The following is a 20,400-nucleotide window of genomic DNA, read 5'->3' on the forward strand; positions in this document are numbered from 1 at the left end:
TCACAGCGTCACTCACCAGCCTTTTAGACGATAAGACTAACACCAAGTCCCGCGTGAGATTTACTGAGGCTGGTGTACCTAAGAGGCCAGGCAGACGAAAGTCTTACAATAGCTTTCGCATCCCGACTCCCTACCCTTCCTCCAACTGTATGGAGCAAAAAGAGGAAGAAGAGCAGGAATCACAACAACTTAAGTTCAAGGAGTTTTACCTGACTAAGGAGATGGGCAGTCTGGGCAGTGGAAGCTACCTGCCCAAGGGGGCCATGAGGTATGTTCTTAAAGGGAAATTTAACAACTTCATATTCATCTCCAGCATCACCATATGTGAAAATTACACATTTCCCTGCTTTGTAGTAAAAAAAGATAGAGGAACGTAACTGTTTCCAATAGTGCTGAGAGATTAGTGCTTTTTGAGGTTGATTTGGTTTCGATTCAAATATTTAAAAAATAATCACGGTTTTCGATTTCAATAATTCTTTTAGATATTAATGCACTATGGATTATGTAGGTTGAATGCTGTAACAACACAGAATAAAAATATGAATAAAAGTCCCATTTGGGTAGTGACTGCCCATTACTGCTTATCACTTATTAACCATCATTTACTTTCTCATATAAAATATTTATTTGATGACTTTATTATTTCATTCCAAGTCATCAACTCATCTCTATAGAGCTGCTGCCTATGCTGTCTGACAAAATCACTATTTTAGTAGTTCTTCTAAGTAAATAAGGCATACTTTTATGACTGCTGAATGCCAACTATCAATCACTTAGATCATGTATTTCCAGGTAGAGAAACCTCGCAAAGCAACTGCTTTTTATCGCTCTAATGCATTCTCTCGTCTCTCCGTCTCAGTCAATGAGGTCTCCGTATCTGCTCCACACAGAGTGGACAAATAAGCGGGCGTGCAATGGATTATGGGAATGAAGGACCATATTTTCTGTTCTAAACTAAGAATATTGGCCTGTTGGAAACTACAACTCCCTACTACATTGCATAGTTCGTGCTTGATCTGATTTATCTCTACAGAAACTGAGCATCGAGCTCACAGAAGAAGAAAAAAATTAAATATATGGAATTCAAATAATTGAGCCGAAGTCGGTCAATTATTTGTTTAAAAAACGAAAAATAACAAAAATGTTGGTTAAATGCTCAGCTCTAGATTCTAATGACATCATCAGTGTGCATCGTGTGATTTTAACCAATTATGAGTAGGCATAGCCTACTAATTGGTTGATGATGTCATAGAAAACACTTATCTTCCTCTTTCTTTTTTACTACAAAACATAGAAATGCCAATTTTTCACATATGCTGATGTTGGGGTGGTGCTGGAGATGATGAATATGAAGTTGAAACATTTAGACATTTCCCTTTAACATTTCTTCAAACTGCCTTATATTTACGATTGTCCTTGAAGTTATTAGAAGTTACAGTATTTGAAGTTTATAGCAATTTGGATTTTGCAGAGGATAGATATTGCCAGGATAGATAGATATCTACAGGCCAGTTTCAATACAAATTACTTTTACAAAAAAACATTTTATTGGGCTTTAGAAATTAAGCAGTTAGGCTGACATCACACTAAGGTTTTTTCTCAGAGAAACAGCAGTGTTTTCCTCATTGTTTTCAATGGTGCAGATGTATTTGACACACTGAACGTGCATCACAGCCTTACATATTATTTGTTTGACTTTGATGATATCTGTTTTTTGTTCAAGGCCTCAAACCTCTCTGTCTGAGGTGCAGAAGAAAACAACCAACTCTGAGTCGCTACATGTCCTTTTAGGTCTCTCAGAGGACACCCTCGTCACCTGTGTGCAGGACAGCCTGCAAGGTTCTCTCTCCAAACTTGCATGCATGTCCGATTCTCCATCTGGAAGTGCAGGCTCTATGATGCTAATCTCTGCTGTAATGGCAGAGTTGGCTAAAGATGTCAAGTCGGCCGTATCACTGGTCGTTAAGAGTGCCTCCGCAAGTCAAACCTCTCTAGTGACATCTGGAAGAAGGGGAGACTCGGAGACCAAGGTGACTGAAAGCATGGTGAGAGAGCTGGCTGCTAAACTTGAAAAAGTTGACCAAGAGAGCAAGAGTCTAACAGGGCAAGTCATGACCACCATCTCTGACACAAAGGTGGCTTTTGTTGACGAGAACGAACACAGTTTGCTGGAAGTTCTGAAGGACAAGATCACGTTTTTGGCATCGCATGTTGGCTTCATTGACGATCTTGATGCCCTGATAAGGAAATACGAGAGCAGCTACAATATTAGTGAATCTGGTTCCTCCTGCACGCTCACATCTAAGAGCATCCAAAAACTCTCCAGCCGGCTGTTCCTAACATCAGCAATGCAAGCAGTGAGTGGAGTTCTTGCCAAAAAAGTCAGTAGTTTGAGCTTTCCTAGTTCAGTCGTTCAGTCTGAGTTAACAGGTGCTGTATCAGGTCAAACATTGTCTGGCATTGTAAAGACAGAGTCAATTCACCCAGTGGGCTCAGCAGCGTCAGTAGTTGTGAAGACTTTCGTGTCAGATATGAAGTCCTTGGCTGAATCTGAAGAGAGTCCGCAACAGAAGAGTGCCTGGTCTGCTGCTGCTCATATCTACCACAGCATCCAAAACAACTTGAAAGATTATTTCGGCAAGCTTCAGCGATGTGGCTTAAAGAGCATTGTCACATCTGATGACAACATCACAAATGCTGAGTTTAAGGAGACAGTTCCACTTCCTTGCTTAGACATGAAATATAGGCCCAGTAAGAGTGAGCCTCAGTTGCCAGAGTCCACTGGTGAAGTTACTTTACAAAGAGGCCTAAGTGAGAGCTCAAAACTTCTTTGGGCACAAACTGACTCAGAAGAAAGCAAGCTCCTTCTGACAACTTGCACCAAAGAAGTCATCTCAGAGCTTCTGGTCTTGTACAACACTGAGATGTCAAAGGAGGACCCCTGTACACTGTTGGAGAAAAAGGATCAGACTTCTCTATTGAGAGAGAGAAATTTGTAGAAGGTGTTCTGGCTCAGCTTGGGGATATCTCCCATTCCAGGGCCTCATCACCAAAAGTATTTGAGTTCCCCTCTCAAATTGAGGACAGCAGAAGTAATGCCACAGCTTCTTTGACCAGTCTGTTAAATTGCATGAAAAAACTCTCAAGTGAGGAATTCAAGAGAAACGCCACTCAAGCAGTGAGTGAGTTCCTAGTTGAAAAGTCCACCAGTAGCTTAACTAGTGCAAAGCCTGCTTATTCTGTAGCGTCCAGGTCTGGTTCCATTCAAAACCAGTACACATGGTCAAAGGATACTTGTGCAGATTCTGCTGCCTTTGGCATCATTGACACATTTGTGGAAGACCTGCAGAGCTTTGGCGCAACCTGCAGAAGTAGAGGAGAGAGAACCTGACCTCCTGGAAAAAGCACAAAAGCTACAGAGCAGGATCTGGTCAGCTACCACTAGTTTATATAACAATATTAAGAAGACATTAAAGGACTTCACCATTCACCAGCGGAGGTCAGACATGCTGAGCAGAATGTCCAGTCATATACCCACAGAGGACTCTGAACATCTTGGGACTAAGGAGCACATTTGTTTGGCAAGCCAGGACTTGAGGCAAGCTAGTAAAGAGTGTGCCTCACTTGCCCAGTTTGAACCTTGAAGTGGCTCTACACAGGGGTTGTCAGCGAGAGTTCAAAACTTCTCTGGACTACAAACAGACGAGGCTCTACTGACCAATAGTACCAAGAGGTCATTTCAACAATCTTGACCTCATGCGAGGATCAGACATCAAATGCACCTTGCTTCTCCACAGTAGGAAAGAAATATCTGATATGTCCCTTGCGGTCAATGTGTTGGTAGGTGGTGTTCTGTCTCAGCTGAATAACATCTCCTGGTCAAGGTCCCCAACACCATGTGTAAGACATGTTTGAACGTCTCCAAGATTCTCCTGAGCGAACCTCTCCAGTAAGTCTAGATTGCAGCACGGCTGCCTCCAAAGGCATTGCATCTTCCCATAGTCTTTCAACAAAGAGCCTCCAGAAACTCTCTAGTCATGAGTTCCAAACCAAAGCTGAGAAAGGATGTGAGTGTGGTCCTCTCTAGATCATTTAACATTGTGGAGGAAGGTACAACAGATAAGTACCTACAGTCTGTATCTACATCCCACCACATCTACTGATATTATACAAACCATGGTGAAAGACCAGCAGGAGCTCACCCAGACCACCCATTCATCTGACATGGTATCTGGAACCTCCCTGCTCACCACTGGACAGGTTTCTGAGAAAAGGATCTGGTCTGTTGCTCGTAACATCTACCACAGTCTGCAAAGTAAGATTAAGGAGATTATCAGAAAAGATCTTCAAAGATCAGACACAACTCTTGATTCAATCAAAATGTTTACATATCAAAGCAGTTCTGCATCACTGAGAGCTAATCTCGGCCATCTTGAGGTCAACCAGAGCAGTGTTACATCTGGTGGAAAAGATGCCTGTGTGGACATTCCGCATAAATTACTACTAAAACCACTGAGCTCTCAGGATCCATGCTGGAGGATAATGGCATGATCCGTTGTAGGAGTGCTGCCAGCCAAAAGACAAGAAAGCCCTCTTCTTCACGCTCCTCCATCTCTCCAACACCTACTTCAAAATCAAGGCAGTCGCAATGGCACTTTGCTTTACCCGGGACTCCCATACCCACTGAGTTTCCTGCTCAGATTGACTTTCCCATTGTAAGAAACACAATCATTGAGGACTTCATTCACACAGAGGACTTACTTCCTCTAACCTTTGTTGACAAAGTTAGGCAAGCTGCTGGGGTGGTAGTGAACATTATGGTGGAAAGTGTTGAGAACACACAGGAAAATGGACAGGGTGCTTCTCATCTTGACGACCTCCGTTCTGCTGTTAGGAAATTGAGAAAAATAATTTCCACTTGGACCATCCACATTTTCAGTCATGAATTGGTGGATAAAGTGATAGCCATTCAGGACAGCCACAGCACTCCACATGTCTTAACATTGGAAGCAGCCAAAAGTGTTTCAGACTCCATTCTTTCAAGGCTGAAATGGGGAAAGGAACAATGTGCCATATCCAAGAAGCTCTCCTCCCATCTTCTCCAGATATTTGCTGAAGAGACAGTGAAGGGCTTCCTAAAACAGTGGTCAGATGAGTATGAAAATATAAACTTTGATGTTTCAGTCCAGAACGATCCAAAGACTTCTACTTGTATGGTCATTCTTCAAATGATCACCAAAGCCACTGCTAAATGTTATTTTGAGTCTGCTACCAGCGTGGCCACCAGTGACATTGTAGATGGCGTGTTTGATTTGGCAAGGGATACCACCAGCAGTACTGGAGAGCAGGTCCTCACCTTTAACACAAAGGTATAGTACACATACATCTTTCATGAATAACACTGCTGTTGACCTTTATGAGATATATGATTCTTTGGGTCATGGCATTGCACTGCTTCTTTGCAATTGATATGCTGTACTTTAAGATATCGAACATTTTCCAGTTTGTTTTACTGTGCCCTTTTCCCACCAACCAGGTTCCAAAAAGTTAGTAAGAACCTCTGTCCTCAAGAGTCTCTGGAGTACCAGCCTCAGAACACTTCCCCTACTGTGTACTTTACAGGTAAGCCCTGCTGTTGTTTAGGCTGCTGCTCAGTCAAGACTAAGATATTATTACTTTACCGTTCAACTAATTCATTTGGAAAGACATTGTACTCTCCTCTGAGTTGTTACCTATGACATACTGTACTGCGGGCTGGGTGGTAGCCTAGTGGGTTAAGAGGTTGGGCCAGTAACCGATAGGTTGCTGGTTCAGAATCCCTGAGCTCACTATGCAAAATCTGTCAATGTGCTCTTGAGCAAGGCACGTAATCCTAATTGCTTCTGTAAGTCGCTCTGGATAAGATGTCTGCTAAATGACTAAAAATGTAAATTGATGACATACTGGATGGTCTTTCTTTGCAGAGTCGATGACAAATTCTCATGGCTTCTTTGCTCCAGAGGGAAATTATGATATTGTATCGTCCTTCCCACTTGAAGAGAAGAGTCGCAAACCCCTCCCTTTTCACCAGATGTGTAGAGCCATCACGAAAGGCTTTTCCAGCCCATTCAAATCTTCAAGGAAAAGCAAATTATTTCATTAAATTCCTCATTAAAACAACAAGAGCATTCATTTGTTCAAATCAAATCGAATCGTATTGGTCACATACGCCGAAAACAACAGGTGTAGACTTTACTGTGAGATGCTTTATTACGAGCCCATTCCCAACAATGAAGAGTTAAAAAGTAAGAAAATATTTTCTAAATAGTAACACAATAACAAGGCTATATACAAGGAGTACCAGTACCGAGTCAATGTGCATGGGTGCAAGGTAGTTGAGGTAATACAGTATGTACATGTAGGTAAGGGTAAAAGTGACTAGGCAATCAGGATAGATAATAAACACAGTAGCAGCAGCTCGTGTGAAAGTCGGTCAGTGTCACAGTGAATGTGTGGGTAGAGTGTAGTGAGTGTGCATCGAGCCAATTCAAGAGAGTCAGTGGAAAACAATTAGAAAAATACATCAATAACAAAGGGGTTCAATGCAAATAGTGCAGGTAGCCATTTAATTAACGTTAAACAGTCTTATGGCTTGGGGGTAGAATCTGTTAAGGAGCCTTTTGTCCCAGACTTGGTGCTCCCGTATCGCTTGCCGTGTGGTAGCAGAGTGAACAGTCTATGACTTGGGTGGTTGGAGCCTTCTGCCAATCATTTACATATCACTTACTTGATTTTATTTTATTTGATGTCATATTGTAAAAGTATGTATCTGTTCTGCTGAAAATATGATTTTAAAACAATGAATGTCTACAAGTGCTTCATAAAACAGTTATATTTTTTGTGTATTTTCAAAAGACAGCAAATAGCCAATCAAATATCAACATAAGTGAAATGAAAGACAGATTTAATTTTCAGTGAATAATTGTCTTGTCCAGTGAGCAACTCAATGACAGATTCAATGACATCATTAGATCACCTCCAAGAAGCATCTTCAACGTTCACCTGACAACCCATTGGTTAAGGCACATACACTAACCAAGTGTTTCTTCTTACCTATCAAGAAGTTTTGAGATCAGAAGCTTCTTCAATACCCAGAAATGGAAAGGCTTTGAGACAAAGACAATCAAACTGACAAGATAATGCACATACACTAACCCGGATGTTCTACTTGCCCCACTGAGTTACAGCAAAGTTATCATTTATGCATGGGTCCACGATCCACTCATAGCTCTCACAGCTATCTGACAGTTCTCAGAATACCAAGGAAGAAGTGTGGATATTGGATTTTGTATCCTTCCCACTCCAAGTGATTGGGAGTCCCATAGGGTGCCGCATAATAAATAAAAAAAAATAATATGAATAAAATAATAAAAAAATAAAGCTAGAATACAGTTTCAATACAATTATTTTACAAAAACATTTTATGGCTTTTAGAAATTAGCAGTTATGCGACATCAACACTAAGTTTTTTTTCTCCTAGAAACGGCAGTGGTTTTCTCATTGTTTTTTCAATGGTGCAGATGTATTTGAACACACTGACCGTGCATCACAGCCTTACTATTATTTGTTTGACTTTGGATGATATCTGTTTTTTTGTTCAAGGTCTCAAACCTCTCTGTCTGAGGTCAGAAGAAAACAACCAACTCTGATCGCTACATGTCCTTTTAGGTCTCTCCGAGGACACCCATCGTCACTGTGTGCCAGGACACCTGCAGGTTTCTCCTCTCCAACTTGCATGCCTGTCCGATTCTCCATCTGGATTGCAGCTCTATGATGCTAATCCCTGCTGTATGGCAGAGTTGGCTAAAGATGTCAAGTTCGGGCCGTATCACTGGTCATTAAGAAGTGCCATCCGCAGTGCAAACCTCTCTAGTGACATCTGGAGAAGGGGAGACTCACAGACCAAGGTGACTGAGGGCTGGTGGAGATAGTTGGCTACTAAACTTGAAAAAGTTGACCAGAGAGCAAGAGTCTAACAGGGCAAGTCATGAGCACCATCTCTGACCACAAAGGTGGCTTTTGTTGACGAGAACGAACACAGTTTTGCTGAAGTTCTGAGGACAGATCACGTTTTTGGCATCGCTGTTGGCTTCATTACGACTTGATGCCTGATAGGAATTAGAGAGCAGCTACAATATTGGTGAATCTGGTTTCCTCTGCACGCTCACATCTAAGAGCAATCCAAAAACCTCTCCAGCCGGCGTTCCTAACATCATCAATGCAAGCAGTGAGTGGAGTTCTTGCCAAAAAAGTCAGTAGTGTTGAGCTTTACCTAGTTCATTCGTTCAGTCTGAGTAACAGTGACTGTATCAGGTCAAACTTGTCTGCATTGTAAGACGAGTCAATTCACCCAGTGGCTCAGAGCTCAGTATTTTTAAGACTTTCGTGTCAGAATATGAAGTCCTTGGCTGAATCTGAAGAGAGTCCGCAACAGAAGGGTGCCTGGTCTGGCTGCTGCTCATATCTACCACAGCATATCCAAAACAACTTGAAAATTTCCGGCAAGCTCAGCGATGTGCTTAAAGAGCATTGTCACATCTGAATGACAACATCACAACTGCTGAGTTTAAGGAGACAGTTCCACTTCCTTGATTAACTGAATATCTGGTCCGCAGTAAAGTGAGCCTCAGTTGCCAGAGTCACTGGTGAATTTTAATTTACGAAGAGCCTAAGTGATAGCTCAAAACTTTCTTTTGGCACAAACTGACTCAAAGAAAGCAAGCTCCTTCTTACACTTGCACCAAAGAAGTCTTTCAGAGCTTCTGGTCCTTGTAACAACTGAGATGTCAAAGGAGACTCCCCTGTTAAACTGTTGGAGAAAAGGATCAGACTTCTCTATTACAAGAGAAATTTGTAGAATGGTGTTCTGGCTCAGCTTGGGATATCTCCCATTCCAGGGCCTCATCACCAAAAGTATTTGGTTCCCCTCTCACATGAGGACAGTCGAAGTAATGCCACAGCTTCTTTTGACCAGTCTTGTTAAATTGCATGAAAAAACTCTCAAGTGAGGAATTCAAGAGAAACGCATCTCAAGCAGTGAGTTAGTTCCTATTGAAGTCCACCATTAAGCTTAACTATTGCCACTGCTTATTCTGTAGCGTCCAGGGTCTGGTTCCAGTCAACGTTCACACATGGTCAAAGGATATTTGTGCAGATTCTGCTGCCTTTGGCATCATTGACACATTTGTGGAAGACCCTGCAGAGCTTGGCGCAACCTGCAGAAGTAGAGGAGAAGGAACTTGACCTCCAGGAAAAAGCCAAAAAGCTACGAGCAGAATCTGGTCAGCTACCACTAGGTTATTACAATATTTAAGAAGACATTAAAGGACTTCACCATTCCACCAGCGAGTTCAGACAATGGCATGAGCAGAAAAAAAACATGGGGGGGTTCCAGTCATATAACCACAGAGGACTCTGAACATCTTGGGATAAGGGCACATTTGTTTGGCAAGCCAGGACTTTGAGGGCAAGCTAGTAAGGAGTGTTCCTCACTTGCCCAGTTTGAACCTTGAGTGCCCGCTCTACACGGGGTGTCAGACGAAGTTCAAACTTCTCTGGACTACACCAGCGAGTCTCTACTGACCAATAGTACCAAAGAGGTCATTTCAACAATCTTGACCGTCATGCGAGGATCAGGACATCAAATGCAACCTGCTTCTCCACAGTAGGAAAAGAAAATATCTGATATGTCCCTTTCGGTCACGTGTTGGTAGGTGGTGTTCTGTCTCCGCTGATACATCTCCTGGTACAAGGTCCCCAACACCATGTGACGACATTTTGAACGTCCTCAAGATTCTCCTGAGCGAACCTCTCCAGTAAGTCTAGATTGCAGCACGGCGCCTCCAAAGGCTTGGCATCGTCCCATAGTCTTTCAACAAAGAGCCTCCAGAACTCTCTAGTCATGGAGTTTCCAAACCAAAGCTGGAAGGAATAGTGGGTCCCTCTCTAGATCATTTAACATTGTTGAGGAAGGTACAACAGGATAAGTAATCCCTCGCTGTATCTACATGCCACCACATCTACTGAATATTATACAAACCTGGTGAAAACCATGCAGTGAGCTCACTCCAGACCACCATTTCATTCATCTGACATGGTATCTGGAACCTCCTTGCTCACCACTGGACAGGTTTCTGAGAAAAGGATCTGGTCTGTTGCTCAGTAACATCTACCACAGTCTGCAAAGTAAGATTAAGAGATTATCAGAAAAGATCTTCAAAGATCAGACACTCTTGATTCAATCAAATGTTTAATAGAAAGGCAGTTCGGCATCACTGAGAGCTAATCTCGGCCGTTCTTGAGGTCAACCAGGGCAGTGTTACATCTGGTGGAAGATGCCCTGTGTGGACTTCCGCATAAATTCTACCTAAACTCTGAAGCTCTCAGGATCCATGCTGTAGGATAATGGCTGATCCGTTGTAAGGGTGCTGCCAGCCAAGACAAGAAGTCCTCTTCTTCACGCTCCCCTCCATCTCTCCACACCTCTTCAAATCAAGGCAGTCGCAATGGCACTTTGCTTTACCCGGACTCCCATACCACTGAGTTTCCCTGCTGCAATTGGCTTCCCCATTGGTAAAGAACACAACATTGAGGACTTCTTCACACAGAGTACTTAACTTCCTCTAACCTTTGTTGACAAAGTTAAGGCAAGCTGGCTGGGGTTGGTAGTGACATTATGTGAAAGTGTTGAGAACACACAGGAAAATGGACAGGGGGCTTCTCATCTTGACGACCTCCTTTCTGTCTCTTAGGAAATTGAGAAAATATTTCACTTGGACATCCACATTTTCAGTCATGAAAAGTTAATCATATTTCAGTATGATATTTGTTGTATATTAAGTTGATATTGAGGTTGATTATTTGCAATATAATTACATTTCTACCAGGAGCAGAGCAATTCTGCCAGGAGCAGAGCAACCTCAGTGATGGAAACCACAGAAGAGGGGAAGCTCAACAGTGTGGAAGATCTGACACTTATGGACTTCCTTCAAAACCTAACTGAGAAGTATGTTCTGTTTTCTTTGGTACTATCACTCCTTCAAGGAAATAGGATCAAATTAGAAACTGATTAATTGGAAAAAAATGTTCAGTGCTAGAAAAGTTGTCACATTGCAATTTTGCCAAAACAACTGACACAAAGCAAGTATAACTTCACCGTCAGGCAAATATTTAAATAAAAACAATTCTGCCACGCATCCTGATATGACAACATTTCTAAGGCATCCTGATATGACAACATTTCTAAGGCATCCTGATATGACAACATTTCTAAGGCATCCTGATATGACAACATTTCTAAGGCATCCTGATATGACAACATTTCTAAGGCATCCTGATATGACAACATTTCTAAGGCATCCTGATATGACAACATTTCTAAGGCATCCTGATATGACAACATTTCTAAGGCATCCTGATATGACAACATTTCTAAGGCATCCTGATATGACAACATTTCTAAGGCATCCTGATATGACAACATTTCTAACAATATTGTTTTCAGGCAATGGAGGGGGATTCGTGAGGGCATGTTTGACCCGGTAAGATCATGTTACTGACAATTTAATCAGATTACCATGAAAACTCTGCCTAATGTTTAACCTTGTTCATAAGCTTTTGAAAGATGCACTATGCAACATTTTAAAACACTTCTTCTGTTTCTGAATACAGCTGACAAAACAACAGCTTGCCGGCTTGTGTCTGAGGATTGACCAGTTTTTATCGGACAAGCTGATGCAGATCATCATCCCAGGTCTTTACGAACTACTGGGCATCCAAGATGCTGCCTCCTCTCAATTGTCACAGAGATCTCTCACAGCGTCACTCACCAGCCTGTTAGACGATAAGGCAAACACCAAGTCCCGTGTGAGATTTACTGAGGCTGGTGTACCTAAGAGGCCAGGCAGACGAAAGTCTTACAATAGCTTTCGCATCCCGACTCCCTACCCTTCCTCCAACTGTATGGAGCAAAAAGAGGAGAAGAGCAGGAATCACAACAACTTAAGTTCAAGGAGTTTTACCTGACTAAGGAGATGGGCAGTCTGGGCAGTGGAAGCTACCTGCCCAAGGCGGCCATGAGGTATGTTCTTAAAGGGAAATTTAACAACTTCATATTCATCTCCAGCATCACCATATGTGAAAATTACACATTTCCCTGCTTTGTAGTAAAAAAGATAGAGGAACGTAACTGTTTCCAATAGTGCTGAGAGATTAGTGCTTTTTGAGGTTGATTTGGTTTCGATTCAAATATTTAAAAAATAATCACGGTTTCGATTTCAATAATTTTTTAGATATTGAATGCACTATGGATTATGTGGTTGAATGCTGTAACAACACAGAATAAAACTATTAATAAAAGTCCCATTTGGGTAGTGACTGCCCATTACTGCTTATCACTTATTAATAATTTACTTTCTCATATAAAATATTTATTTGATGACTTTATTATTTCATTCCAAGTCATCAACTCATCTCTATAGAGCTGCTGCCTATGCTGTCTGACAAAATCACTATTTTAGTAGTTCTTCTAAGTAAATAAGGCATACTTTTATGACTGCTGAATACCAACTATCAATCACTTAGATCATGTATTTCCAGGTAGAGAAACCTCGCAAAGCAACTGCTTTTATCGCTCTCATGCATTCTCTCGTCTCTCCGTCTCAGTCAATGAGGTCTCCGTATCTGCTCCACACAGAGTGGACAAAATAAGCGGGCGTGCAATGGATTATGGGAATGAATGACCATATTTTCTGTTCTAAACTATGTAGAATATTGGCCTGTTGGAAACTACTACTCCCTACTACATTGCATAGTTCGTGCTTGATCTGATTTATCTCTACAGAAACTGAGCATCGAGCTCACAGAAGAAGAAAAAAAATGTAATATATGGAATTCAAATAATTGAGCCGAAGTCGGTCATTATTTGTTTAAAAAACCGAAAAATAACAAAAATGTTGGTTAAATGCTCAGCTCTAGATTCTAATGACATCATCAGTGTCCATCGTGTGATTTTAACCAATTATGAGTAGGCATAGCCTACTAATTGGTTGATGATGTCATAGAAAACACTTATCTTCCTCTTTCTTTTTTACTACAAACATAGAAATGCCAATTTTTCACATATGCTGATGTTGGGGTGGTGCTGGAGATGATGAATATGAAGTTGAAACATTTAGACATTTCCTTTAACATTTCTTCAAACTGCCTTGTATTTACGATTGTCCTTGAAGTTATTAGAAGTTACAGTATTTGAAGTTTATAGCAATTTGGATTTTGCAGAGGATAGATATTGCCAGGATAGATAGATATCTAGTTTCAATACAAATTACTTTTACAAAAACATTTTATTGGGCTTTAGAAATTAAGCAGTTAGGCTGACATCACACTAAGGTTTTTTCTCAGAGAAACGGCAGTGTTTTCCTCATTGTTTTCAATGGTGCAGATGTATTTGACACACTGAACGTGCATCACAGCCTTACATATTATTTGTTTGACTTTGATGATATCTGTTTTTTGTTCAAGGTCTCAAACCTCTCTGTCTGAGGTGCAGAAGAAAACAACCAACTCTGAGTCGCTACATGTCCTTTTAGGTCTCTCAGAGGACACCCTCGTCACCTGTGTGCAGGACAGCCTGCAAGGTTCTCTCTCCAAACTTGCATGCATGTCCGATTCTCCATCTGGAAGTGCAGGCTCTATGATGCTAATCCCTGCTGTAATGGCAGAGTTGGCTAAAGATGTCAAGTCGGCCGTATCACTGGTCATTAAGAGTGCCTCCGCAAGTCAAACCTCTCTAGTGACATCTGGAAGAAGGGAGACTCACAGACCAAGGTGACTGAGGGCATGGTGAGAGAGCTGGCTACTAAACTTGAAAAAGTTGACCAAGAGAGCAAGAGTCTAACAGGGCAAGTCATGAGCACCATCTCTGACACAAAGGTGGCTTTTGTTGACGAGAACGAACACAGTTTGCTGGAAGTTCTGAAGGACAAGATCACGTTTTTGGCATCGCATGTTGGCTTCATTGACGATCTTGATGCCTGATAAGGAAATACGAGAGCAGCTACAATATTGGTGAATCTGGTTCCTCCTGCACGCTCACATCTAAGAGCATCCAAAAACTCTCCAGCCGGCTGTTCCTAACATCAGCAATGCAAGCAGTGAGTGGAGTTCTTGCCAAAAAAGTCAGTAGTTTGAGCTTTCCTAGTTCAGTCGTTCAGTCTGAGTTAACAGGTGCTGTATCAGGTCAAACATTGTCTGGCATTGTAAAGACAGAGTCAATTCACCCAGTGGGCTCAGCAGCGTCAGTAGTTGTTAAGACTTTCGTGTCAGATATGAAGTCCTTGGCTGAATCTGAAGAGAGTCCGCAACAGAAGAGTGCCTGGTCTGCTGCTGCTCATATCTACCACAGCATCCAAAACAACTTGAAAAATTATTTCGGCAAGCTTCAGCGATGTGCCTTAAAGAGCATTGTCACATCTGATGACAACATCACAAATGCTGAGTTTAAGGAGACAGTTCCACTTCCTTGCTTAGACATGAAATATAGGCCCAGTAAGAGTGAGCCTCAGTTGCCAGAGTCCACTGGTGAAGTTACTTTACAAAGAGGCCTAAGTGAGAGCTCAAAACTTCTTTGGGCACAAACTGACTCAGAAGAAAGCAAGCTCCTTCTGACAACTTGCACCAAAGAAGTCATTTCAGAGCTTCTGGTCTTGTACAACACTGAGATGTCAAAGGAGGACCCCCTGTACACTGTTGGAGAAAAAGGATCAGACTTCTCTATTGAGAGAGAGAAATTTGTAGAAGGTGTTCTGGCTCAGCTTGGGGATATCTCCCATTCCAGGGCCTCATCACCAAAAGTATTTGAGTTCCCCTCTCAAATTGAGGACAGCAGAAGTAATGCCACAGCTTCTTTGACCAGTCTGTTAAATTGCATGAAAAAACTCTCAAGTGAGGAATTCAAGAGAAACGCCACTCAAGCAGTGAGTGAGTTCCTAGTTGAAAAGTCCACCAGTAGCTTAACTAGTGCAAAGCCTGCTTATTCTGTAGCGTCCAGGTCTGGTTCCATTCAAAACCGGTACACATGGTCAAAGGATATTTGTGCAGATTCTGCTGCCTTTGGCATCATTGACACATTTGTGGAAGACCTGCAGAGCTTGCGCAACCTGCAGAAGTAGAGGAGAGAGAACCTGACCTCCAGGAAAAAGCACAAAAGCTACAGAGCAGGATCTGGTCAGCTACCACTAGTTTATATAACAATATTAAGAAGACATTAAAGGACTTCACCATTCACCAGCGGAGGTCAGACATGCTGAGCAGAATGTCCAGTCATATACCCACAGAGGACTCTGAACATCTTGGGACTAAGGAGCACATTTGTTTGGCAAGCCAGGACTTGAGGCAAGCTAGTAAGAGTGTGCCTCACTTGCCCAGTTTGAACCTTGAAGTGGCTCTACACAGGGGTGTCAGCGAGAGTTCAAAACTTCTCTGGACTGAAACAGACGAGGCTCTACTGACCAATAGTACCAAAGAGGTCATTTCAACAATCTTGACCTCATGCGAGGATCAGACATCAAATGCACCTTGCTTCTCCACAGTAGGAAAGAAAATATCTGATATGTCCCTTGAGGTCAACGTGTTGGTAGGTGGTGTTCTGTCTCAGCTGAATAACATCTCCTGGTCAAGGTCCCCAACACCATGTGAAGACATGTTTGAACGTCTCCAAGATTCTCCTGAGCGAACCTCTCCAGTAAGTCTAGATTGCAGCACGGCTGCCTCCAAAGGCATTGCATCTTCCCATAGTCTTTCAACAAAGAGCCTCCAGAAACTCTCTAGTCATGAGTTCCAAACCAAAGCTGAGAAAGGAGTGAGTGAGGTCCTCTCTAGATCATTTAACATTGTGGAGGAAGGTACAACAGATAAGTACCTCCAGTCTGTATCTACATCCACCACATCTACTGATATTATACAAACCATGGTGAAAGACCAGCAGGAGCTCACCCAGACCACCCATTCATCTGACATGGTATCTGGAACCTCCCTGCTCACCACTGGACAGGTTTCTGAGAAAAGGATCTGGTCTGTTGCTCGTAACATCTACCACAGTCTGCAAAGTAAGATTAAGGAGATTATCAGAAAAGATCTTCAAAGATCAGACACAACTCTTGATTCAATCAAAATGTTTACATATCAAAGCAGTTCTGCATCACTGAGAGCTAATCTCGGCCGTCTTGAGGTCAACCAGAGCAGTGTTACATCTGGTGGAAAAGATGCCTGTGTGGACATTCCGCATAAATTACTACCTAAAACTACTGAGCTCTCAGGATCCATGCTGGAGGATAATGGCATGATCCGTTGTAGGAGTGCTGCCAGCCAAAAGACAAGAAAGTCCTCTTCTTCACGCTCCTCCATCTCTCCAACACCTACTTCAAAATCAAGGCAGTCGCAATGGCACTTTGCTTTACCCGGGACTCCCATACCCACTGAGTTTCCTGCTCAGATTGACTTTCCCATTGTAAGAAACACAATCATTGAGGACTTCATTCACACAGAGGACTTACTTCCTCTAACCTTTGTTGACAAAGTTAGGCAAGCTGCTGGGGTGGTAGTGAACATTATGGTGGAAAGTGTTGAGAACACACAGGAAAATGGACAGGGGGCTTCTCATCTTGACGACCTCCGTTCTGCTGTTAGGAAATTGAGAAAAATAATTTCCACTTGGACCATCCACATTTTCAGTCATGAATTGGTGGATAAAGTGATAGCCATTCAGGACAGCCACAGCACTCCACATGTCTTAACATTGGAAGCAGCCAAAAGTGTTTCAGACTCCATTCTTTCAAGGCTGAAATGGGGAAAGGAAACAATGTGCCATATCCAAGAAGCTCTCCTCCCATCTTCTCCAGATATTTGCTGAAGAGACAGTGAAGGGCTTCCTAAAACAGTGGTCAGATGAGTATGAAAATATAAACTTTGATGTTTCAGTCCAGAACGATCCAAAGACTTCTACTTGTATGGTCATTCTTCAAATGATCACCAAAGCCACTGCTAAATGTTATTTTGAGTCTGCTACCAGCGTGGCCACCAGTGACATTGTAGATGGCGTGTTTGATTTGGCAAGGGATACCACCAGCAGTACTGGAGAGCAGGTCCTCACCTTTAACACAAAGGTATAGTACACATACATCTTTCATGAATAACACTGCTGTTGACCTTTATGAGATATATGATTCTTTGGGTCATGGCATTGCACTGCTTCTTTGCAATTGATATGCTGTACTTTAAGATATCGAACATTTTTCAGTTTGTTTTACTGTGCCTTTTCCCACCAACCAGGGTTCCAAGAAAGTTAGTAAGAACCTCTGTCCTCAAGAGTCTCTGGAGTACCAGCCTCAGAACACTTCCCCTACTGTGTACTTTACAGGTAAGCCCTGCTGTTGTTTAGGCTGCTGCTCAGTCAAGACTAAGATATTATTACTTTACCGTTCAACTAATTCATTTGGAAAGACATTGTACTCTCCTCTGAGTTGTTACCTATGACATACTGTACTGCGGGCTTGGTGGTAGCCTAGTGGGTTAAGAGGTTGGGCCAGTAACCGATAGGTTGCTGGTTCAGAATCCCTGAGCTCACTATGCAAAATCTGTCAATGTGCTCTTGAGCAAGGCACGTAATCCTAATTGCTTCTGTAAGTCGCTCTGGATAAGAGTGTCTGCTAAATGACTAAAAATGTAAATTGATGACATACTGGATGGTCTTTCTTTGCAGAGTCGATGACAAATTCTCATGGCTCCTTTGCTCCAGAGGGAAATTATGATATTGTATCGTCCTTCCCACTTGAAGAGAAGAGTCGCAAACCCTCCCTTTTCACCAGATTGTGTAGAGCCATCACGAAAGGCTTTTCCAGCCCGTTCAAATCTTCAAGGAAAAGCAAATTATTTCATTAAATTCCTCATTACAACAAGAGCATTCATTTGTTCAAATCAAAATTGAATTGTATTGGTCACATACGCCGAAAACAACAGGTGTAGACTTTACTGTGAGATGCTTTATTACGAGCCCATTCCCAACAATGAAGAGTTAAAAAGTAAGAAAATATTTTCTAAATAGTAACACAATAACAAGGCTATATACAAGGAGTACCAGTACCGAGTCAATGTGCATGGGTGCAAGGTAGTTGAGGTAATACAGTATGTACATGTAGGTAAGGGTAAAAGTGACTAGGCAATCAGGATAGATAATAAACACAGTAGCAGCAGCTAGTGTGAAAGTCGGTCAGTGTCACAGTGAATGTGTGGGTAGAGTGTAGTGAGTGTGCATCGAGCCAATTCAAGAGAGTCAGTGGAAAACAATTAGAAAAATACATCAATAACAAAGGGGTTCAATGCAAATAGTGCAGGTAGCCATTTAATTAACGTTAAACAGTCTTATGGCTTGGGGTTAGAAGCTGTTAAGGAGCCTTTTGTCCCAGACTTGGTGTTCCTGTATCGCTTGCCGTGTGGTAGCAGAGTGAACAGTCTATGACTTGGGTGGTTGGAGCCTTTTGCCAATCATTTACATATCACTTACTTGATTTTTATTTTATTTGATGTCATATTGTAAAAGTATGTATCTGTTCTGCTGAAAATATGATTTTGAAAACAATGAATGTCTACAAGTGCTTCATAAAACAGTTATATTTATTTTTGTATTTTCAAAAGACAGCAAATAGCCAATCAAATATCAACATAAGTGAAATGAAAGACAGACTTAATTTTCAGTGAATAATTGTCTTGTCCAGTGAGCAACTCAATGACAGCAATTCAATGACATCATTAGATCACCTCCAAGAAGCATCTTCAACGTTCACCTGACAACCCATTGGTTAAGGCACATACACTAACCAAGTGTTTCTTACCTATCAAGAAGTTTGAGATCAGAAGCTTCTTCAATACCCCAGAAATGGAAAGGCTTTGAGACAAAGACAATCAACTGACAAGATAATGCACATACACTAACCCGGATGTTCTACTTGCCCCACTGAGTTACAGCAAAGTTATCATTTATGCATGGGTCCACGATCCACTCATAGCTCTCACAGCTATCTGACAGTTCTCAGAATACCAAGGAAGAAGTGTGTGTTATTGGATTTTGTATCCTTCCCACTCCAAGTGATTGGGAGTCCCATAGGGTGCCGCATAATTGGCCCAGCGTCGTCCGGGTTTGGCCATCATTGTAAATAAGAATTTGTTCTTAACTGACTTGTCTAGTGAAATAAAAATAAACTATTTAAGTTGTCTGCTATGTTGCTGTGTAAATCCACACACTGCAGGGGAATGATGTCACATGCTGTGCTAACACATAATTACAGTAGTTGTCAGCTTTGTAACGTAAATAAAGAGTTTGTCAAATACTCTATGTGAAATACAGTATGTATTATTTTCCCATAATGCCATTATTTCATGTCTTTTGTGGTATTTTTTTTCTCCCAAAATAGCATTTTTCCCCACTTATGTAACAGATGTATTATTTTGACACTGCACAGACTCATTTATATAAGCAATTATAATCCACATCTTAATCCGCATCACTGGGGGCAAACTACCTGCCCTTCAGGACACCTACACCACCCGATGTCACAGGAAGGCCATAAAGATCATCAAGGACAACAACCACCCGAGCCACTGCCTGTTCACCCCGCTATCATCCAGAAGGCGAGGTCAGTACAGGTGCATCAAAGCAGGGACCGAGAGACTGAAAAACAGCTTCTATCTCAAGGCCATCAGACTGTTAAACAGCCCCTAACATTGAGTGGCTGCTGCCTACATACTGACTCAACTCCAGCTCACTTTAATAATGGAAATTGATGTAAAAATGTATCACTAGCCACTTTAAACAATGCCACTTAATATGTTTACATACCCTACATTACTCATCTCATATGTATATACTGTACTCGATACCATCTACTGCATCTTGCCTATGCCGTTCTGTACCATCACTCATTCATATATCTTTATGTACATATTCTTTATCCCTTTACACTTGTGTGTATAAGGTAGTAGTTGTGGAATTGTTAGTTTAGATTACTCGTTGGTTATTACTGCATTGTCGGAACTAGAAGCACAAGCATTTCGCTACACTCACATTAACATCTGCTAACCATGTGTATGTGACAAATAAAACTCTTTTATTCAAATCAAATCTTAAGGCAGCAGTGTTCATACTGTGTATTTTACATTGATTTCAACCACTATAGATCTTCATCAGCAAGTGAGGATTTCTATGGACAAAAACTAGTGTTAAGTGGGGGGGTTTGGAGCCTCAATTTGACCCATGTCAAACACTTACAATCACATACAGTACAACCACATACATTCATTCAACTGAAT

The sequence above is a fragment of the Salvelinus namaycush genome, chromosome 9, assembly GCF_016432855.1.
Source record: "Salvelinus namaycush isolate Seneca chromosome 9, SaNama_1.0, whole genome shotgun sequence".
NCBI classification, from domain to species: domain Eukaryota; kingdom Metazoa; phylum Chordata; class Actinopteri; order Salmoniformes; family Salmonidae; genus Salvelinus; species Salvelinus namaycush.